Source organism: Propithecus coquereli, unplaced genomic scaffold (genome assembly GCF_000956105.1).
Source record: "Propithecus coquereli isolate 6110/MARCELLA unplaced genomic scaffold, Pcoq_1.0 Scaffold36, whole genome shotgun sequence".
Taxonomy (NCBI): domain Eukaryota; kingdom Metazoa; phylum Chordata; class Mammalia; order Primates; family Indriidae; genus Propithecus; species Propithecus coquereli.
The window spans coordinates 6,768,633-6,791,687 of NW_012149285.1; the positions used below are offsets into that span (position 1 = coordinate 6,768,633).

A 23,055-nucleotide genomic window follows, 5' to 3' on the forward strand; every position below is an offset into this window, starting at 1 on the left:
GTGGCTCCATAAACAAATCTTTCTTAATTAGCCTGGGCAGCTCAACACCTTTGGTGTATTGAGCCTGTTTAACTGCCACGCCTACTCTTGTTGGATCCGGTTATAAAGTAAACTATGTTCTTTGAGAGCTGTTGCATACAGATGAGTCAGCAGCCGGTCTGAGCTGACCCACAGACTCATAAAAACCAACAGGGCCTCAGGTACCCTCACTTGGGACACCCAAACTCTTGGATCAAAGGTGCAAGGACTTGATCACATCAAGAATCCAACTGCTTTCTTGGGGACCAAGAAAATGAGTTTTTGTCTCCACATTTACTCTGGCAATCCAGGAGGTAAGGGGAGAAACACCTCATTGTCTCTTTGTAGAAAAAAGAAGTTAATTCTCTTGAAAATTGGACCTCTTTTTCCTACCTCAAATCTAGACAGACTTGTTCATCCACTCCCAGGGGATAAAAGCACAGTTGTAACTCTCTCACCTGATGCTCTTGATCTGCGGGTTACACGGGGATTACTGGCTGTGAGCTGCATCCTGACTTCCTAGGGCCATCCCACAGCCCTGGAGCTAAAAAGTAGTCAAAATCCTTGGTTGCATCGTTCTTGCTTCCAAAGTCTTCCCCTCTTGGCATCAGAAACGAGCGCAAGGCTTCTGTCTCCCATGGCACCCTTTCTATTGCTGCAGGGTTTTGTCTAGCAGCAGAACATCTCTCAGAACTCTTCCATCTTTAACGTAGAGGATAAAGATTCTAGTGGCGTCTATTACAGAAAAGGCTTTTCTGGAAATGGCAAGTGTTAGCAAGACATTTCACTTACTTTCGCCAAAATGCCTTTACTTCATTTCCTGGCGTAGCACTTTATGGAGTTTTGCACGATTCTGAGTGCATTTGCATTTCTCAACATTTGCGCAGCTCCCTAAATACTCGAATGACAAGTGCTCTTTCCCAGTGAGCGCCAACTGTTTGCTCCGCTCTGGACAGGCAGGGAGCCTCTTCTCCAATACCTCTATCTTATAGATTCTCTGCACAGTTGCTCCAAAGAAGTTGGTCTTTTGCAATTGGCAAGCTTTAGCAAAAATGGTTGTTTTTTTCCCCCCACCTTTAGTTGAGCATACAAAATGGGCAAAACATAGTGATTGTGGTTAGACAAGAGCTTGCCAGACATCCCTCTGCTGGAGGAGCTGCCCAGCCCCCTGCAGGTTCCCTCCAGCCTTGGCTTGGCTTGTGTTGTCTCACTCCTCACTGCTTCGTGTAAATGTGTTCTCGCTAAGTTGACTTCAGCTTTTAAAAGCACAGTGGGCTAGGGGTATCTGGGGAAGCACAGACCATCAAGAAACTGCTTCTTTGTTGTTGATACCCAAGTCATGAAGGTGGGTTTTCTTCTGCGTAAGGAAGTAACTCCAAGTCAGTGCTGGTGCTGGGGGCACGACTGAAGTCGCAAAGATGTGGAGTGTGTGGGCTGCTTGTGAGTGGCTCTTGGATCCTAGTGGCTCATTGGATCCTAGTGGCTTTTCGTTTGCTCCGATTACTTGTGCAAAAATATATAAGATGCTTATATTTGCCAAGCATGCTTTGCTCTGGAGAGCTGAGACTCAAACTTCCCCATGCATGTCCTTGTCCTTTTCTTGGCACTGCACGTTTCTGTGCTAGGTTACAAATCTGCCCTGACCACAGGTCAGTGGTTATCCAGGAATTCATCTGCGACTCACATGCTTTGCCTTTTCCTTGCCCGAGGCTTCCGTGGATTGAAGCCTTCCTAATCCTTCTCGGAGAGCCCTTGCTAGAACACTGTACGTCTCAGAAGTCCTGCCCTGAGTTTCCCCCACTTTCCCTCTCTGTGGCTTCACAGTTTAAGATGCTAGTGATGACTATTGTCTTCCTTCTCTTCATTCTTGTCCTTCTCATTAATATTGTTATTACACGCACAGGCTTTTTCTTCATTTGCCTTTCAACAGGCTTATAATGAGCATCCACTGTGTTCTGGGAACTGTGCTAGGTCCTGGGACACGCTGAGTGGCCTGGGAAATGCTCGTAATTACCAGTGTGCTTCGCTCTGGAGAGCTGGCACTTACCGTCCGGGGGTGTGTGCACGGGAATAGACTATGACAGGCTCGTGGGGAGGGACCGTGATGAGTAGGGGCTGCTTCGCAAAATGCTGTCACGGTACAATCACTGCATGCACAGGGAAGTACGTTGTCCTTTGCCTGCTGAAGACCTCGCAGAATCATGATCCTAAACACCCGGGGTAGGCAGGATGGGGCCTGGTGGGGGCAGGAGGAAGAACATTCTAGAACCAAGAGATGGCATTTACGAAAATACACAGGCAAGAGAGGGAGCATGGGGTATACAAAGAACACGCGGCTGGTGGCCGGGGCAGGGGGGAGAAAGACAAGAAAGGGGGAGCCGCAGAGTGCGCGACGAGGCCCCCACATGAGACGCTAGGATCTCGGGCAGTACGAAGCAGTGCTCTCTGGGACAGGAGCCCGAGACTCGGGAGCCTCCCCAAAGTCCAACGAGGAGCACGCTTTGAATGGCAAAGAGTGTTTTCTTCACATGTCACACACCCCCCGGCCTCTCGGCCCCAGAGGTCACGGGCGTCAGGCCTGTGCAGGGCAGGGAACCGGCTTTTCAGATGCCTCTTCCTCAGAAACGAGGCCCCTGGCCACTGGCGTCTCTGCGCCGTTGGCGAGCACGCACGTCGGGGAGAAGGACAGGCTTCGGCAGAGTCAGACGCCAAAGTGGGATCTTTCCCACGGGTGCTCAGTCTTAAATGAGGCACTGCCTGGGTCTGTAGCCGGCTTTGTGTACGAGTCTCTGCTAAACCCCACCGCCGCCCCATAGGAGGCAGGGCAGAAAGCGTGTCACCCCTTACCGTGGAAGCTTAAGGTTGAGACAATATCAGGAAAAACAATAGAATTGCCGAAAGTTAGAGGCTTCTGCGGCTGGGGATACTGTCTCAGGCCCTGTCACTCTGGGCACCCCCCAACCTCGGAGCCCAGGGGATCAGTGTCTCAGGACGGGACACCCTTCGTTGTACTTGGAGAAGCTCTGGCTGAGTTGCACACGTGGCAGGTGGCAGAGCTGAGATTCAGACCCCGTCTGTCTGACGCTGGCGCCCACCACACGTACATCCCTTCTCCCCTCCCTTTGCAGCCGGGGTGACAGGCCTCGAAATACCAGGTGAGGTCAGAGCGCCAGAGTGCCTGGAAAGTCAGCACTTTGGAGTTTAATTCCTGACCTACTTCAGTCTGGTCACTGTAAGGCAACCCCAGGACTTTTCTCCCTGGAGCCGAAGTAACTCGTGAGGTCCTGATGGAGGCATAGAGAGATTCCAGTTTAGTTTTCATAAACTACCGGAGGGGCGCAGAGGAAGAATAGGCCAGAATACGTATTGTGCCGCTTGCTCAAGTCACCACTGAACGAACTTACTAGCCCAGAGATCAAAGGGTTTGCCCAGTAGCTAACCGGGGGTAATTGGGTATGGCAACTTGTTTTAAAGGCTCCTGCTTTGGACACTGACCACCTTCTCTCTTCCCCACAGCAGCTGAGCATCGTTGGAGGTGGAGGTGATGGTCAGGGTGGTGGGTGGGTTGAGAGAAGGCGGAAAGAGACCCTCTGCCTTCATTTCAAGGCCTGGGGAAGTCTCTGTGAAGGAGAACATTCCCTTTTGATAGACTGGGAAAGAAAGTTTAAGACCGGGATGACATAGGCTAACGCCAAAAGTAAGGAGAAAAGGGCCGAGCCGGGCGCGGTGGCTCACACCTATACCCACAGCAACCCTGGAGGCTGAGGCAGGAGGATGTCTTGAGCCCAGGAGTTCAGGGCTGCAGTGAGCTGTGATCCCACCACTACACCCCAGCCTGGGCCATACAGTGAGACCCCATCTCTAAATCAAAAGGAAAAAAAAAGGAGAGAGAGAAAAGGGCCTGGACCTCCCCAGTGTGCTCTGTCCTCTGAAATGTGTATGACTTGTGAAATGTGTATGACTCTGTTTTGGAAAAACAAAACAGAACAAGAACCAACAAACATCTTTTTTAAAAAGGATGAAGGAAAAATGAGTGCAGAGACACGTAGCAATAAGCAAAACTAACCCTGAGACCGCAGGGTCAGAGAAGCCCACTCCCCGCCTCAGGTGGGGCCCTCCTGAGCCCAAGCCGAGCTCGCCACAGAGGACACTGGCCGGGCCTGCCGTTGCCCCGTCAGGACGGGAAAAGCAGGCATGCCCTTACACACAGACTCCCGGATTCTTTTAAAAGAAATAGCAGAAAAAATCCAAGAAGGGCACAGAGAAATGTCACTTCACAGCTACTGAGAATCCAAAGATGTTCTGCCCCAAGGAGTTGCTTCTCAGAAACTCTTATTAAGGTTTCTCGCTGTCAAATACAAAACCCAACCCCATTTCATCCGTGAAAAAGCAGAGCACTGAGACACCCGTTGTGAACAGGCCCGGCTCACCCGCCGCACAGAAGCTAAGTCCTGGAGAAGGGCAGCGACTTGCTCAAAGGCCCCAGGAAAAATGCAAATCTGAATTCTCCCAGCGTCATTTTGGATCAATAATTTCCTCACTCCGAAAAGCCTGTTGTTTTGCAAAATCAGTTCCCCAGAATGCAACAGAGCCCGATTCTGCGCAGTTACGACGCTACGAACTTCGCGTTCTAGTTGGATGCATGTGACTCCCTGTGCTTCTAAGAGAAGATTCTTTTTGAACTCTCTGTGAAATACAGGCCAAACTTTCCATTCATTTAGAATTTCCCCATGTCCACGCTGCTCCATCTCCTCCCGCGGCACACACACCTATGTTTCTCGGCTCAGATTGAGGAATCGTATTTGCTGGAGTATGTCAATATGCCACCATTGCCCCGGGGAGCAGATCTGAATACGCAGCACAGCACAGTTGAAAGCAACAGGTTAATACTGTCTTTGCAGAGTTAGAACGACCATAGGTCTCTCAGGTGACTGCCCCTGGGGGAGGTCTCATGGTTCGTTGCCCTTGATTAAATTCTCAGGAGTTTTCTGGCTCTATCCAGATCTGCCATTTGTCCTTGAGGAGCTCCACAGAACTGGGTCACTATGAGTAACTGCTGTTAGCTTCTCACAGGAAAGGACTCCATAAAATGTGGCCCCTTGGAGTCCCAGTCCAGTGATGCGATGTTCAAAGATAAGAGTAATCCGAGTCTTGCGTTTGAAGGTGCATTGGACCATTTCAGGACCGGGGTATCTGGGTGCAGTTGGGGGCTGGCCTGCCGGGGCATTATGCGTAGGTGTGGGGAGTGAGGCGTTCAGAGAAAAGTCACAGGCCTGGGCGTAGGGTCACCTTAAAGGACCTCTGGGAAGCCCACTGCCCCGGCTTTTGTACAGTGTGAAGACGCAGGCCTTCCGCCGCAGAAGTTCCAGTCCACTGGGAGGCGGGTGTGGAGACAGGCACGAGTGTGGCCGTGAGGCTTAACAGGGCACCGGCTGAGCACACTCTGACTGACCGGTCTCCAGATTCAGTCTGCTTCGAGGGGTGAGGTGGGGAGGAGAAGGGAAGTCAGGAGTGATCCTAACTCAGAATGCGGGCCCGGCTGGACCAGGCCCCGGGAGCCCTTTAGGGCAGCGGTCCCCAACCTTTTTGGCACCAGGGACGGGTTTCATGGAAGACAATTGTTCATGGACAGGGTGGGGGGAGGTGGAGCTCAGGCCGTGATGGCAGCAACAGGAGTGGAGGGGCTGTCAGTGCAGAGGAGTCTTTGCTCCCCGTTGCTCCCCGCCACTCACCTCCTGCCGTGCAGTGCCCTGCCCCTGCTAAGTTTCATGGAGGACAGGGAGGGTGGGGGGCAGTGACGCACGGCCCAGTTCCTAATGGGCCACGGACTGGTACCGTGGTGCAGGGTTGGGACTTCAGTTTCAGAGCATGGAGGCAACCCTCCCCGACAGGGCGGCGCTTGCCCCCGTTCAGACCGAGAGGGTGAAGGCTGCCAGGAGCGGCTGCCGGGAAGCGCAGAGAAACACGCCCTGCGCGTGGTCCTCACCCACCCGAGTAACGCGTGCGCCTCGGCGGGTGTCTCGCAGCCTATGTGGTGTTTGAACAGTCTCCGCGGCAGTGAGGATGCCGGCAGGGAGACAGTGGGAGGTGGGCCCTGTCCAGGCTGGCCCCGCAGCCGTGCGAATCATTGATCCAGGCACTCGGAGCACAGGGTGGGCAAGTCCCACGAGGCCGACCACAGCCACGGACGTGGAGCTGGAAATGGGCTGTCACTGGAGAAGCTTGGCCTGGGGCCCGGGGCCAAGACTGCTTCTAACGCACAAGGGGCTGCTTCTCTCATACCCGCTGAAGACAAGGTGCCACGGAGCTCGAAGCTCAGCCGGGAGGATGTGGGTCAGGGATCGGAAGCAGCTGGGTCTGCAGGGCTGTGCCAGGCAGGAGCGCAATTCGCAGGGCAATGGAAGTGAACTTCCACAGACGGGGAGTCTGCATCTGTCCTTCCGGGACGGGGTTTCAGTGGCCACTTGCCGACAGGCAGGGCGTGAGTCGCTGCTTCGGGAAGTCTTATCACCAGCCCCTCGCTCCTGGTCTTGTGTTTTTGCACCGTGGAGGTGGGGCCCGGCCATCTCACTCTCTCGGGCGAGATGTGGCTCTGACGACACGGTTTGAGCTTGGGCGGGCACCGGCGTGCTGGCCGTCTCCCCGATGATGCCTTTCCTCAGGCCGCCTGGGCTGCCCGATGAGCCTGAGACTACTGGGTACAAATTCCTTCGTAGCTCCCTCTCTGTCTGAGGCCCCAGGGACGCGTCCCCGCCGCCAACTTGCGTCTCTACACAGTACCGTCCTCACTGACGCCAGCCCTACCAGGGTCCCCCATGTCCACCTCGGTGCCAGCGAGCAGCCCTGCTGCAGCCAGCGCCCTGCGGGGAAGCGCCGTGGGCAGAAGCCGGCAGCACCGCAGTTCCTGTCTCTGCGCAGCCATGTGGGTGCGGGGCCGGGGCACTAGCAGCTAGAGCGCAGACAGGCTAATTTCCCAGTGCAGACGGGGTGGATGCCGTGCATGCTTCCCTAGTGCCTGGGGACCAGATGCCCAGCCATTTCCGGGCCTTGCTGTGCCTGAGGAGGAGGAGAAGGCCCGACACCCGGCAGAGGGACGCTGGTCCTGCCTCTGTGCTGCGGGCTTTCCCCGTCCCGGGGTCAATAAAAACAATCCCCTGCGCTGTGCAGATTCTCGGCAGCCCGGCAACGTGGTCCGCGTCTCCCAGACGGGAATGGTGGCCCCTGGGGGTGGGCTCCGGGCGCTTTCCTCCGTGCCATGCCTGTGTCTCTGAGCCACCCTTGCCCTGGCTTTTCTGGGCAGCTCCTGTCCAAGTCCTCTTCTTCCTTCTCTCTGTACATCCCGCCCCCGCTTTGGGGCTTGGTCCAGCGTCGTGGGCGCAAAGACCCACCCTGACGTGGCAGGGGGCTGATTTTCAATAATCCAGTCGGTGACTTTCTTCCGGGAGGATCTTCTGGATGACCTGGTAACAGAAAGGAGACTTCCCGAGTTCCCTACGTCACTCTTCCCTCAAGTAACTTCTGTGTTTAAGAAAATCATTCATTTCTACACTAATTCATGTATTCATTTTACGCTGTGAAACCCATGAAGTGTCAGACACTTAGCCGAACAGATAGCTGTCGCCTCTCTTTTATGTGGTCATGTGGGTAAGAGTCTTCACTGGAAACCCGCTATAGCCTCCTGTCGCCCTTTCAGTCAAAAGTTCTTCCTTATGTCTAACTGAACTCCGTCTTACTACAAAGCCAACTCCCTTTCATACAGTATTAATATATCACGCAGCCACCTGAGCTCTCCCAGACATGGTATGGTTTACTCTGTGCCGCGGCGCCGGGAGGTGGATGCTATTGTCATTTGACAGAGGAGAAGTTGGAGGCTCGACTCGTGCCCACTCTCGGGCAGAGGTGGGGTCCTTGCAGAGCTCGCCAGGTCCCTGGCCGCCTGCAACGCTGCGTCTCTGAGCAGCGGCCTGGGCGGGAGCCAGCAGGAGGGGGCGGAGCTGGGACCGGCCTGAGCGCCGATGCCCTGATGCCCGTCCTCTCTCTGCTCTGTGTCGCCACCCACCCCTGCAGCACCCAGTCCTTCCGCTCACCGATACTCCGCAAGGCCACCTCTGGGTGCTGTTTCTTTCTTAGTCCTTACACAATCTGTGATTACCAAGCTTATTCGATGCTTATTCGCTCCATTTTATTACCTGTCCAGCTGTCCCCTCCCTGAATGTCAGTCTCGCTCACACTGTGCCCCCAGCTCCCAGCACAGTGCCGGCACGTGACGGGCTCCCAATAAAGATTTATTGACAGAAGGAAAGAAGGAAGAGACAAACAGGAAGGGTAAGCGAAAAAAAGGAAAGTCAGAAGGGAAACAGGACGGAGGGCCCATCTTTCTTCTAGGCCTTCCTGTCCTTCCTCCCCTAATTTGGAGGTCAGAATTCACTCCCCTCAGGGGGCAAATCTTTAGGGAACTTGTGGTGAGACCCTCAGGTTAAGTCCTGGGTTCCCATCCCAGCTCTGCTTCCTATGAGCTATTTAACCTCTACACCTCGGTTCCCTCCCTTGGAAAACAGAGACGGTTACACCTACTTCCTGGGGGCACTGTGACGACTGAACGAAGTGATTTCTACCAACCCCCGCCAGAGTTTCCGGTACATGGTAGACATTTAACCGGTGTCGTTTCCTTTTCCCTTGTAGTAATTCCACGCCAAGAAGAGGTCAACCCTTCCATCCCCGTCCTGTAGAGTAAAATCAACCCCCACAGGGCGCCTTCGGTCACGTAAGACGGGCGACCTGCCAGGCTGGCATGAGGGTCTAGAAGAGAAGACACTACCAGCCTTCAGATCTGTGCCAAGGAAAGTCTCATTGGAGGGGATGTGTTTTAATGAGTTTCTTCCAATAATTAAACCCAAGGTTTAAAATCCTACCTGTAGTTGAGCACTACTGCAGGCTAAATTCTAACTTTCTAGCTCTGTGGACTTGGGTCAATCACTCAGCTTCTCTGGTCTTTGGTCTCCTCCTCTATACATCGGGGATAATAGTCTCGTCTATGTCGTAGGGTAGTTGTAACTACTGAGTTTACCATGGAGACTGCCTGGGATATGGTAAGGTCTGTAAGTGTTAGTTATTTTTGATCCCTGGGTTAGAGAAAAAGCTACCCTCGGACTGAAGTAACTTCAAGAAAACTTGATGAAACATTCATTATTGGCCAGTTGCTTTCACACATCTTGTCCCTTTTACCTTCAAACCACTCTGAAAGGTACCCCCCAGCCCATTTTCATTTGTTCATCCCTTCACTCGTTCAACAAACCCCGAGTGTCGCCAGGGAGACACGTGCCATTTGAACAGTGGCTGATTGTCAGCCAAACATGGTGCTGTGGAGTTGACTCATTGAACCGCTGTTCTCCCTGCCTTTGGTTGCAGGGCTGGTTGCCGTGTTGCACACCTCCTCCAGCAGTGGCGGCTTTCTCCGGGCACCTCTGCTTGGTCCACAGTGTGGACTTACTGGTCTCCATTTCCTGCTGCTCTCGCTCCCCATGTTCTCTGCCTGCTCACCAGCCATTGCCACCAAGGAACTTCCTGCATTCCATTTGCCGTGTTGTAACTACGTTTTCTTCAGTTTCTCTGAGCTGTTGCATGGGGTTCGGATGCTGTTGCAGTTTTTAAAAACTTTTAATACTTGACTAAGTCAGTAAATGCTAAAAATGGGTAGTTTTTTGATGATGTAAATCTGCAGTCCCCAGCCCCTGGGTTGCGGACCAGTACCGGTCCGTGGTCCATTAGGAGCCAGGCTGCAGAGCAGGATGTGAGCAGCAGGTGAGCAAGCGAAGCTTCACCTGTATTTACAGCCGCTCCCCATCACTGGCATCACTGCCGGAGCTCCGCCTCCCGCCAGATCAGCAGGGGCATTAGATTCTCATAGGAGCATGAACCCTGCTGTAGACCACGCATGCGAGGGATCTAGGTTGCACACTCCTTATGAGAATCTAAAGCCCGATGATCTGGGGTGGAGCTGAGGCCGTGATGCCAGCACTGGGGAGTGGTTGCAAATACAGATTATCATTAGCAGAGAGGTTTGACCGCACAATAAATGTAACGCGTTCGAATCATCCCAAAACCATACCCCCACCCTCCTCCGTGGAAAAATTTTCTTCCATGAAACCAGTCCCTGGTGCCAAAAAGTTTGGGGACTGCTGATGTAAATGAATGCTCAGTGACACATTTCTTACATGTGTTTTCAGGCTCAATATTGAGTTCCAAATGCATGCGACACATGTGCCACTACACATTGTGGAAAATCTAAGCTTAACTTAAAAAGATGAGGAGAACAGTGCCCCAAGCGCATCCAAGGCTCAGCAACAGGCGCTATGTCCCTGCCACCTGTGAGCAGCAGCATCCACGGATCTGCCTCATGCGGTTTCAGACCATCCCTGGATGTTTGTTCGGTCGCTGGTTGCGTGAGCAAGTACAAAAGAGCTCAGCTGCGGCTTGGAGAGAAATAGCTCCTTCCTCTTCCCTGGCCATCTCGACTGGGAGAGCCCGAAAGCAGGGTGTGGGGTACAAAGTGGTGACACAGCAGACGGGCCCCTGCACTTGTGGCACTCTCCATCCCGCAGAGGACACTGCCCTGCACTTGGTCACGAAATGTTTGTAGAGTTTCCACTGCAGGTCCAGGTGCTGAGGGCTCAGAGGAAAACAAGATGGGCTGCTGTCCTGGAGGCCACATTCTGTGCGGGGGGACAGACAGTGAGTGAACACACCATCCACAGGGGAGCAGACAGCCAGGATGGCAGCCGGTCAGTGTGAGAGACGGCAGGAGCTAAGACAGAATGGAGCTGGCCCCGGGGCCGTGGGTGCTACCTTAGATTGGATGCTGAAGGCCCTTGAAGGAGGTGACCACGGGGCTGAGTCCCCAGTGACATGGGGCAGCCAGCCACAGGAAGACCCAGAGCACGGCAGTCCCGAAGGAGCAAACGACAAGTGCCAAAGACCAGGGCAGGAGCAGCGAGGCACGTTTACAGAATAGAGTTGGTGGAAACACAACGAGGAGGCCATGGATGGTTTGGGGTGGGGCTGGGGAGTGCCGCACGGCCCCGCTGCACGGTTGTGCGTGGCCTAGTGGCCGTGAGAGCAGGGGACGCTGGGAGAGGCGGCAGCGAGGCAGCGACGTGACCTGACACACAGGATCCATCCCTCGCTCTGACGGCGGCAAGGTGTCCCGGGGAGCAGAGGGCGCGGGGGCCGCATCGGTGAGCGGGCGGTTTCTGCAGACCAGCCAGGGGACTGCGGGGCCTGGGCAGAGGTGGCGGCAAAGGAGACGGGAAGAGGACAGATGGGTCCTGAATGTATTTTGTCTAAGAGCAGCAAAGATTTGCTGGGGGACGACGTGGGGATGGGAGAGACGATCGAGAGCGAATCAAGGCTGCGCTCCACGGTGGCCGCTGTACCACAGGCAGAGCTGGGGAGGGGCCGAGCTACGCAAATGGGCACGGAGTCGGCTGTGTTAGGCGCTGGGAAGGAAAAGAAGAGAGCGCTGGGAGAATTTTTTTAGGAAATGCAACCCAGGTGCCTGTGCCCAGACGTGCCGTCCTCGTGCATCCCGCGTGCTGCTGCTCCCAGGCCCTCTCCTCGGTCCACACTGTGCCTGGCACCCCGAGGGCGGCCACGGGACCCGCACTGGTGAGGAGCTCTCAGAGAGAGGACTGTGCCAGGCGTGAGTCACTGAGCCCTGGGATCCGGCTGCCTCTGGGTCTGGAAGGCTGGCCATGCTACCCTCAGAGGAAATTCAGCTGGTCTGGCACAACCGCCTCTTCCTGGTCTAATCTAATCTCACCGTTTTATGGGCAATCTTTTCTCCTTGATCCTCAAACTTTCCCCCTGTTTGTTAATTTGTCCCTAGCAGCCAGATAAACAAAGTCATTTCCCTCTGGGCTTCACGTATGCAAAGATACTCTTAAAGGTTCCTTTAAAGCAGCCCAGAGCCCAGTGTCTCCTCCCTCCCCGAAGTTCTGATAGAACCTTCTTTATGAGCCGGGAGGACAGGGAGAGGGCTGGAGATGGTGACTGTATAAGGCCTGGCAAGTCCCCAAGCAGCGCTGCACGCGCCTCCCTGCATCTTCTCCGCAGCTCACGTAGACACTGCCGAGGTCATCCTTGGGTCTGGTGGGATGGCCCGTTGCCTGCTTAAATCCAGGCCTGGGTTTTCAAATAGTTCCCCAAACGCCAGCTCAGTCTTCGGCTGCCTTCAGTCCCCATGTCCCCATCAGGGCTCCTCGGCCCCGCGAAACAGGGAAGGAGCCTGACATCGACTGCGGCTTTGCCCAGCTGGGTCCTCCGCGGTGTTCTGACGCCGAATCCCACCCGGGGCTGTGAGGGAGGCATCCGCATCTCCGTTTCCGCGGAGGAGAGCACTCGGGTTCAGGGAAGCCAAGTAACTACCCTGTTAACCAGCGGAAGGGGTGGACTTTAAGCCAGGTCTACACCCCTTTATAGCCTGTCCCTTCACTACCTTCGGGCCCCTGGAGAACCCCATCTTGGCTCTGCCAACCCCACTTGCGGCCTTTTGCAACGACGCCTCATCTGGATGCTGGTCAGAGCCTGGGCCTCACACGCTGCAGGCGCCGGGGAGCAGCATTTTGGCTCGTGCTGGGCCCGCCGTCAGCCTCTTCAAAATTGCTGGAGCCCCTCCTGCTAGGCCCCTCTTGTCCGTCTGCCCCGATGAACTCAGGGGAGCCTCGGCGAGACCCCACATGCCAGGACTCAGTGCTGCGGGGAACTCCCCACCCGGGTACTGCGAGTGTGGGGGAGCAAGAAAGGCGAACGAGGAAATGGCAGCACGGCCAGAGGGAAGGCAAGTTAGGTCAGAAAGAAAGAAAGAGGAAAAACCCACACACAACTAACTCGGCGAGCTCCAGGGTCTTCACTGCTCCTTCAGTTCCTTTTTTGGTTGTAGTTTTCCGGGCTTCATCGATCACATTGGGAATTAGGTCTGTAAAACCCCAGGCAGCTGCTCTCCACGCGCCAGTAAGTAGCAGAGCTGGAACTCAAGCCTGACTCCGGGCCCGTGTCCCGGGCCGGGGGCTCTGCCGGAGCCCGCACCCTGCTCCCTGCTCCCGGAGACGGCCACCTTCTGCTCATGGCACTCAGGACTCACGGTCCACGCGGGCTTGACTGTAGTCTCTTCCCCCAAACCCACCATGTACTCGTGATGCTTAATAAGATCTAGGTTTGGCTCTGAAGGCGTGCCACCAAACAGGTCACTACACTGTGTATTGATTTAGGCGAGGGTTTTTTCAAGGTAGAAAACTGCACACAGAGAGGTGGGGGCCTGGCACATTCTTTCTTGCTCTTGATCGCAGCCCTTGTTCGGGAAGCGCCAAGGAATACCCAGCCCTGCCTTCGAGCAAGGGCCCAAACTCCGGACATGCCGGCTGGCGGTTTTCTGTCATTCTCTCGAGAGTCCCTGAATGTGGCCTCCACACGGCCTCTGCCCAGCTGTCGCCCAAGAAAGCAGCAGGGTTCCCAAAGCCCAGTCACGTCCCCGTCCTTCTCTCTCCTTGGGGAATGGGGACGGGCTCCGGGGACTGCGGGGCAAGGAGGGGTTCGGCTTGTCTGCAGGGAGGCGTGTGAGCGTCCGTCCGGAGGGGCCGGCTTAAATGGGAATTGGAATGTTAATGCTACTGACTTCAGGATATGACGAGAGCCATGGGCAGGGAACAAGATGCTAGAAAACATATTAATAGAAATAAAAGATGTACCAAAGGAAGGAGAAAGAGTGAGAGAATGAAACCGAGCTCCCAGGAGGGCTGGGAGAACAGGCCTCTCGCGTGCGTGGTGCCACTGCGGTGCGGCTGGGGAAGGCCTTGTGGGTCCCCTCGAGTCCCGCCTGAGTCCCATTCGATAGCATTCGGGCCTGCTGACGGCGGGAGCTGCAGACCTGCTCTCCAGCACTGGGTGGGGTGAGGGCTGTGCCCTGGGTCTCAACCACCCAGGGTTCCCAGGCCTGGAGCCCCGGGAGGGGGCAGGGGCCCGCAGCCCTGCCTCTGCTGCTGGAGGACCACCACCTCCTCCCAGGGCTAGCAGAGCTGCTGTTTAGGAGTGAGGCTTTTCGTACACCAAGCTCTCGTGACAAAGTAATTTCAATGGTGGTGCTTCTGGGACCACCAGAGCCACTTGCTAGGGGAGGGAGGTGCCAGGTTCAGCCAAGGTCCCCACAAGGGCCGAAAGGAATAGGCAAGTGGTACAAGGATGGAGTGGTACAAGGATGGAGTGGTACAGGGGGAGTTTGTTGAGTCCCTATTTGGTGACAAGTGCTTTATATGTGTATTTTTGCATCCCATCTTTATTGAGGTATAATTCCCGTGCGATCCGCCCGTTGGAAGTGCACAGTCAGTGCTTTTCACAGAGTTGCAAACCACCCCTGCAACAATATCAGAACATTTTCGTCACCCCCCAAAGAACCTGGTACCGCTGGCACTGATTTCCCATCTGCCTCCTCCTGCAGCCCCCGGCAGCCGGCAGCCTGACTCTCCTGTCTAGACCCGCCTACTCGAAACACCCCCTGCGAACCTGCCTCTTCCGCTCACGTAAGTGTTCGAGGCGCGTCGTGCTGTAGCGTGTCAGTACTTCACTGCTCTCAGAGCTGAGTGATATTCCACTCTACGGAGATGCCACATTTTATGTATTGATTCATCAGTTGGTAGATGTGTGGGTTTTTTCCGTTTTTTTTTGGCTTATTATGAACAATGCCGCCATAAATGTGTGTATACAAGTTGTCGTGTGGATATGTGTACTTTTAATTTAATCCCCCTAACAACAAAGGCATCTATAGTCACCAGTTTATTATGAAAAACTGCAGCTCGAAGAGGGTAAGTAACATCCGTGAGGCTGGAAAGCTTCTTTCGACCTGATTTGGTTACGATAGAAGGACAAGCTAGAGGAAATAAGCAGAGTTTAATTTCACCTTTTCCAGGTCGTTATGCACCCCACTGAGTAAGAAGAAACGAGGAAAGGAATGAGCAAGTGCGTCAGTAGCGCGCTGGGGGCTCCCTTGGCCTCTCGGGAGGCGGGTCCCCGTAACGGCCTGCGCTGGCCCTGCCCTGGCGGGGCTCTCAGCTCTGGGGGATGTCCCCCTTCCTGCTCGCCCTCTTGTTTCAGGGGCGGACATGGGAGTGGGCCAAGAGCAGCTCAAGACGCCTGCTGGAGCAGCCTGTCAGCCCCGGGAGGACGTGTCCCTGTTCTGAGAGGGCTCCCTGGGTGGGCTCTGCCTGGTGGCAAGGAGGGGAGTGTGCTAAGTGCCAGCAAGAGGAGCCCCGAAGAGGGGACTCCAGCCTGTGCCCAAGGGCGGCTCTATGGTGTGGAACCAAGGGTCACCGAGGCTGCTGGCTCTGCTCCCTTCTGGCTGCAGGGCTTTCCCAGAAAGCACCCGGGCATGGGAGCGTGGGTGACGACGTGCCGCCCCATTAATGTAGCTCCCGTGGGTTGGCAGAACCCAGCCAAGACTGGTAATCATTGACCCTCACAAGCTCCCCGGGGCATAGCAACGGAGTCAACAGGAAAGCTGGCTTTCCAGCCAAGCCTCCACCCGGAAGCCTCGCCCCTCTCATCTCCTTTCTAAGGATGCTGTTGAGGCTGCACACGGGTGTAGACAAGCCCAGGACTGACAACCCGACAGCAAGGCCACAATGGGATCCTTTGATTCAGTGCGCGGCGGGAGCTCGAGAGAGCAGTGAGAATTGCAGGTAGCAGTCCCGAAGGTGTAAATAGCTCCATCGCTTCTAAGTCCGGTGTTATCTAAGCCCTTTCTCCCCATCTGTAAGACAGATGTGAATGCCCCCATTTCTCAGAGGAGGAGACTGGCACACTGAGAGGCCACGTAGTACCCGGTGTTGGAGCTAGTAAGGGACTGACTTCAGATTCAAACCCGCAAACCCACTTCCTAAGTCCTGCCGGGTCATGGCGGGGCTGACACAGGGAAAGCGCAAATAGAACCTCCAGCCCAGGCGCCTGGTGCCGGCGCCTTCCACTGTGCACACCTGTCGGAGCGGGGCCACGCCGGCTCTGCCTGCCAATGCGGCGTCACGAATACCCGCACTCAAGGCCTGAGCTGAATTTTCCTGTTTTATAAATTGTCGAGATTGGGACTTCTATATGTTTCCTTCAAAGCAAAGTGCAGTTTCTTGTTGCAGACACTCGAGAAAGTATGCTCAGGCCTCCCGTCCACATGGAATTCATTCCTTTCTGGGCTGGGAAGGTTGAGTTGATGTAATACCCACCCAAACCGCAGATAACGGCAAGGGTCACACTAATACCAGGATCTCTGCACACATAATACACACAACTTTATAAACACGGAAATTCCTGCATTAAACTCCGTTGCCATTTGAGGTGGGTGGCCCAATCTGTGAGATTTAAGAAGAGTGCATTAGAGATGTGTCCAGTTTTCAGAACAACCACCCCCTCAACTCACACACTGTTACAAGATAAACAAGTGGAAGGATGATCATTTGGTTTGCAAAAATTATTCTTCACTTTATAAGACAATCCACCATAGGATTCCTTTAAATATCTAACATCCTAATGCATAGGTGGCATGACCTACAATACACGATTTCTCTTCACACACATCTTTTGAGAACCTGTATTGGCTTCAGTATGAGATTATGTATCTAGACATGTATGATGATATTTTCAACATGATGACATTCTTTTTAACAGTAATGAGAATAAAAAGACCATGAGACTAGAAAAGCCTTTGATTCATCGTGTAATTTAATTTTTAATCCTAAATTCATTGGAAACTGGAATTTCCTAGTTGGGATCATCTGGAAGGTCTGGACTGAGTGCATGGCAGAGGCCCGAGAACTTCGGTCAAAGTCAAGTCCGCCAGAGGCTGAACTAACCCCTCCCCCCTTCCCTATGTGGAGGGTCCTGTCCGTTCCTGCTCCAAACTGATTGAAATTTCACGCAGGTTCTGCAGGGACCTGTCCTATCTCTGCAAACAGCGATCACGTCTGTTGTGTTTTCCTAGTGTTTCTCCGGTGCCTTCATCCCTATCCTGGGTCTTAACAAAGACAACGTGACAGATTCCGAGCCCAGCAGCTGGGAGTCCAAAGCCAGCAGCTCCTGTTGGCCGCTACAAGGTTGAGCCATACACGAAGCTTTGAGAATCCCTTCCTGCACCTCTCCAGGCAGAGGTGAGTGGCTTGATTTTCACTTTGTCTTCTAAGCCAGCCATTGCATGCCGGGGCTACGGAAAAGCCGGGTCAGGGTCAGCGTAGGAGGAGCCACAAGCCCTCTGTGACCCCACCGTCTGCCCTTTGTGGGCTGCTCGGGGACAGAGTCCCACCACGAGACGGGGCGTCGGGCTGGTGTCGCCCTCTCCACAGCCCCGTCTGAAAATCGGGCACTTTCAGTAGTTCACACCTTCCTGTATCTGCCTGTTTCCTTGACAACTATTTACTGAGCCCGCCGTCTGCCTGCACGGGGGACACAGCCGTGGCGAAGACAGTGGGGTCACGGCCTTCACGCCAGCACAAAAGCGAACGTGTAAATGGAAATTACTGTTCATACCACTAATAAAAAGTAAAGAGCACAATTAAATATGGTAAAGAGGAAATCCGATTTAAATGGGGAGGGGAGTAGTCAGGAAACTCTTCTTTCTCTGAAAAACTGACATTTAAATATTTTTCTGAGAAATGGCATGTAAGTTGAGGCCAAGAAGTCAGCTGGGCGGTGGGGCAGGGTGGGGTGGGGAAGAGCAGAATGCCAGGTGTTCCCTGCAGAGGAGACAGTGCTCGGCGGAGGCCCAGAGAGGTTAAAGAGGTTAAGTGACTTGCCCACGCTCCCATGGTTGGCAGGAGGAGGGGTCCTCCAACGTGTGTCTTCTTGCCTTGGCATCCCCAGTTGGCTGCCTGGGTATGACCTTGGCACTGACCCCAAGGCCAGGTGCTCCGCCCTCCGCTAGAGCAGCAAGTGCACCGGGCTGGCTAGCCTCATCCGCCAGGGTGGGGCCAGCACCCCTCTCCCCGCAGGAACCACGGCCGCCGCACCAAACTTCTGGCTGTAGGAGATGCAACATGTGCTCGCCCACCCCAGAGATCAGCAGGTGTCCCCAGATGGAAGGCGTCACTGCCATAACGTCAGGCCCTTGCTCACAATCTGCTGAGCCGGGACAGTCTGCAGACGCGTCCAGGGGAAGCACGGTGCCGCACAGCTCCTCTTCAGCTGCGGCCACAGTTGCGTCTTAATTCTGTGGACATCACGGCCACTTCCAAACCCTCCTGGCATGACGATCCGGCCTTCCCTGAGCCCCCCGGCCCCGCCCAGACTCCTCTCCTCCTCTCTGGGGCTTTTGCGCAAGCTCTTCCTCGTCTGTGGGAACCTGTCCCCTCCCTATCCTTTTAGGCTCACTGTCTAAAAAGATTTAGACCCTTGCTGGCTCTCCCCCTCTGGTGTGATTGCTTCCGTGAAGCAAAGAGCTATGTGGAAAGCCGTCATTCCCGGCAGAGTGATCAGGGGCTGAATAAATGTTTACTTTCCATCTGCATTGTTTAGCAGCTGCTTTTAGTTTGCCGTAGGACTTAAATGCAAAGATTTCTCAAGTCTGACAGATGAGATTCTTCTTATCTTTGCTCTTTTGGCTTTCTGCTTTGTGACCCTGGGCAAGTTGCTTAACTTCTCTGGGCTTCAGTTCCCTGCCTGCTAGAGTTACTGTGAATTTAAATATGATAGCCTGTGTGAGAGATTTTGCATCTGCGCGTGGGCCAAAGCCGTACGTAGGTTTTGGGGGCCCAGAGTGTCCTACCCCAGAGGGCAAGTTGCAGGTGTTCCACTGCGCTGAGAACGCATCGCGTGTCTCCTGGAACTGGCGGGGGCGCCTTGACTGCCGTTCCACAGTCTGAAGACTTCTCGGTCCTGCGCTTTCTCTTCATTCGTTTTCTGCTTTCACCTCCATTTTTACCTTGGTTTATCCTGTTGACTCGGCTCAGTCCACTTACACCCAGTTAAGCAAAGCTTTCCCTCGGTCTTAGAAAAATCTCTGGGTCGGGCGTGGTGGCTCACACCTGTAATCCTAGCACTCTGGGAGGCCAAGGTGGGCGGATTGTTTGAGCTCAGGAGTTCGAGACCAGCCTGAGCAAGAGCGAGACCCCGTCTCTACTAAAATTAGAAAGAAATTAATCGGCCAACTAAAAATATACAGAAAAAATCAGCCGGGCATGGTGGCTGCATGCCTGTAGTCCCAGCTACTCAGGAGGCTGAGGCAGGAGGATCGCTTGAGCCCAGGAGTTTGAGGTTGCTGTGAGCTAGGCTGACGCCATGGCATTCTAGCCCGGGCAAAAGAGTGAGACTCTGTCTCAAAAAAAAAATAAAGAAAAATCTCTGGAACAGGAGCCGAGTAGCTCCCACTGTGTGGTCGTGAGTGCTGGTGTTCCCCAGGGTTCTCTCATGCCCTTGTCACCATCCCTCACGGCCCCCAGGGATGTGCTGCTCTCTCGAAACTCTGAACAAGGCAGAGACAAAGTGCCCCCATTTGGCCCTTCTTTGCATAGCTGAGACATACCAGTGTCTCCAAAATACCTCAGGAGACAATTATAAAGAACAATAGGAAACAATATTGAAATATTGGGAGAAGGAGTAAGTGTTGAGCTTCCAAAGCGTGGGCGGGTTTCTGACTGCACAGCAAATGCACGCTGCCGCCAAAGACTGGTAAGACCCGCGGACACCTGACCTGGGGGCAGCTTCGCTGGTGGGGGGCAGCTTCGCTGGTGGCGGCCAGGACATCGTGCTCCCAGCGCTTCCCACCGAGACCCGGTTGGGGTGGCAGGAGGAGGCACAGGCTCTTGTGGTGAGAGTATAATTATCTTAGGCCCTAGGAAACAAGTTAGCTAGATAGAATTTAAAACCTGAACTTGAAAATTTTAACTCCTTTTACTGGCTTTTTGCAATTTTTTTTTATTTTGATTATTTCCTTGATTCTTCATTTCCTCATTCAAAGGCAATTGTACGCACAAAGTGTACACATGCATGTGTGGCTTCTGGAAGCCACAGGATGGAATTGGTTTTCACCAAGTGGCTCGTAAAGAGGCTTTTGTCACCTCTTAGTCGCACCTCTTATTCTGTGAGCTTCCGTGGCCTTTTGTGGCATCAGTGCCCTTCAGCCCAAAAGCACGAGGAGCGCACCTGTATTTGGGCAAGCTGGGCTTTTTGCAGCTGGGGAGAACAAGCACCAGGAGCAGCCGCGGGGTCTCACCGACAGGGTGTTGGAAAGACTCGAATAGGATTTGGGTGCGTTTCGGGTGGTGTGGGGAAGGTTCAAGGAAGCAGTGCTTTGCTCTGGATCAGGTGCTGTCAGGAAATGTGGGTAATTCTGTGACTGAACACGTCGATAAACCTTATTATCTAGGGGAGAAGACTGCAGTGAGCCTAGCGCTGTGGCGGGGAAAGAAGCAGCAGTCACTAGAACGGCCGGGCCGGCGTGTTTTTACTGGTATTCAGACACGGTTGCAGAGTGGGCTTGTTTTTATTCCAACCCATCATGATCAGCGTGGTCTTGTCTGATGTTGACGTTCTGTGACATTGTCTGTGCTCAACAGAACAGCAAGACCCAGTTGCAAGCACCAGGACAGCCCCCAGCAACACCAAGACCTCGCCGATAGTACCGGGCCGGCTGCCGGGTGCCAGGGCCTGCTTTCCTCTAGTCCAATCCTCGCTACTGTCGATGGTAAAAGAAGGGGCATCGTGCGTGGGTACCACGCCTCTGTTCAGCCTTGCCAAGGACCATACCCTCCCTCTGTCGTGTTCCCATCTCTCCAAGACAAGGCTTCTGTCCTGATTATAGACAAAGCTGATAAAGTTTGTTTACATTTCCCAGGTCTTCTGTTCCACGTTGGGAGGACGGGCTCTGCTCAGCGCAGCTCACAGACAAGCTGTGCTGTCGGAGCCTCTGTCACCCTCTGCTGGAAGCCTCGGCTGTGGACTTCCTTGGCTGTAGTCTCCAGCGCAGCCCACCTGACTCTGCCTGGTTAAACTGCTGCACTAGTTTAAATTTGTGAACCAATAACAATCGCTACTATTTATTGCATAATTGCTATTTTCTAGGAACTTTATATATGCTCTTGCATTTAAATCATATAACAACCTTTGAAAGTATATTATTGCAGCCATTTCACAGGTGAGGAAACTGAGGCTCAGAAAGGCTAAGTAGTTTGCTCAGGTCACCTAAGTGTTGAGTGGCAGAGCTGGGGTTCAAATCCATGTCTGTGCTTACCCAAGCTAGAGCTCCTTCCACTCTGCCACGCTGCCTCTGGGCCTCTGGCTGTTACCTGTTCTGGGAACATTCCTGGCCCACATCTCCTGTCTCTTCTTGATCCCCCATGCTCAACACCCCAATGGAGGAAAGAAATTGGACAAATAACACCAAGTTATTCAGAAAATGCTACTCTGACCAGCTGGCCCCGAGATGCCTGCGGAACACAGTGTGCCCTGCGAGAGCACCAGCATTATCAGACCCGTGATTCCCCGGCGCTTGCTCCCAAGCTCTCGTCTCTGGAAAGGGCAAGGAACCCCGGAAGGCCTGTGCTGCTTTGCCCCTGGACACGAGCACACTCCTGGCTTCACAGCAGAGAGGACCTGGGAGTAGGCTCACCCCGAGGAAAGGCAGGGTATTCCTGAAGAGCATTCCCAGGTCCAGCCTGGAAGAGTCCTGGGCTCGGGCGCCCTTTTATATGCCCACGAGGCCGGCAAAGATGGTTTCCACCACCTGTGCCAAGTTCTGTCTAAGAAGAGCCCGTGTGGACCCCCCGTGAGCTGCCTGGTAGCACTAAAGACCGAGACAACCTCTCTGGCTTTACCAAACAAAAGGCTTTACCACCCCCTGTCCGCCAGAGGTTCTGGATTGATGGGAATAATCCGGGGAGCTAGAAGACTGGATGCTTCTCCGGACTCTGAACTTTTGCAAATCTTGCTAGGTGGCTGTCCCCCAACAGCTTGTGAGCATGTTCATGGACAGCAGGAAGCCCTCTGCAGCAGCAGTCAGATGCATTTGATTCAGCTCCTTAGCAAAGATGTGTTGAAGAGTCTAAGCCGACTCCCAGCCTGTTGGGTCTCCTCTCTGGCGGCTGCCTTAACCCTCTGTCCTCAGTCCTTTCAGGGCACAGACCTGCTGCTTGACAATTCTTGAATTATTTACCTGTGAACAACTTGAGAGCAGGGACTGTTACCTTGTTTGTTTCCTAACACAGCACCTGGTACATAATAGGTGTTCAATAAATAGAGTGCTTGTCCAAATATATTGATTAAGAAGGCAGAGGCTATGCCCCATAGTTCCATTCGAAGCATCGCTATGGAAGGTCCTCAAGAAATGCTCGTTGATTCTATTGACAGCTAGTCTGAAACAAAGCAGCACATTTTCATAGAAACGTGAATTCCTTCCCTACCACAGTGGGAAAAATAAATCATCTGATTTCTGCTCAGAGTTTCTGCCTCTCACATGAAATCTCGACTCTCAGAAATGTCCTGAAGTTAACACAGGTTGTGTGTAAGCCGTGAGAGGTTCAGCTAAAAGGCAGACTGCTGTTGGTCTCTGCGCAGAAGCTATGAGTAAGAGGCAGTGACGGCACTGCCTGTCGCCCTCCCTCTCACACAGCGGCTGTTTGGCCACTGAGCTCGCCGGGTGGGAAGGAGGCGTGTGCCCAGCGCTGTAAGAAATCCCGATTCATGATGACCGTTCTCAGGTTTGAGAAACCTGCGAAGTACCTGCAAAAGAACAGTCCCCGTACTTGGGTTCCTCACATATCGGCATGAGCACAAACTGTTGGGTGAGGTGGGCGTTGCATGCAAACGAGCATACATTTTTATGGAGAAGAGGAGATCCAGGAGGAAAATGTGTTCGTTTTCAGGAAGTTGAAGGGCTGTTAAGCGGAAGAGACTTCGGACTTGTCTAGAATTATAACGAGTTGTCTCTGAAGCACAGCCAGGTGACGGTGTTTATAGCAGTTTCTCCTTCGGGCCTACAACAAAAATACCTCCAGGGGCACCAGGCGCTGAGCGATT

The 23,055-nt window shown here is 53.9% G+C and overlaps 1 protein-coding gene across 2 annotated transcripts in view; it reads left to right on the forward strand.

The window, feature by feature from the left end:
* The first annotated feature begins 130 nt into the window (after positions 1 to 130).
* KCNJ1 (potassium channel, inwardly rectifying subfamily J, member 1) overlaps positions 131 to 23,055 on the forward strand; it is a 29,231-nt gene continuing 6,306 nt past the window's right edge. The window contains exons 1-2 of one of the 2 annotated variants that reach the window (XM_012651652.1): positions 131 to 332; positions 848 to 974. The gene's annotated coding sequence lies outside the window, so the exon portion shown is untranslated. The remainder of the gene's footprint in view (positions 333 to 847; positions 975 to 23,055) is intronic. The other variant, XM_012651653.1, reaches the window with a different exon arrangement.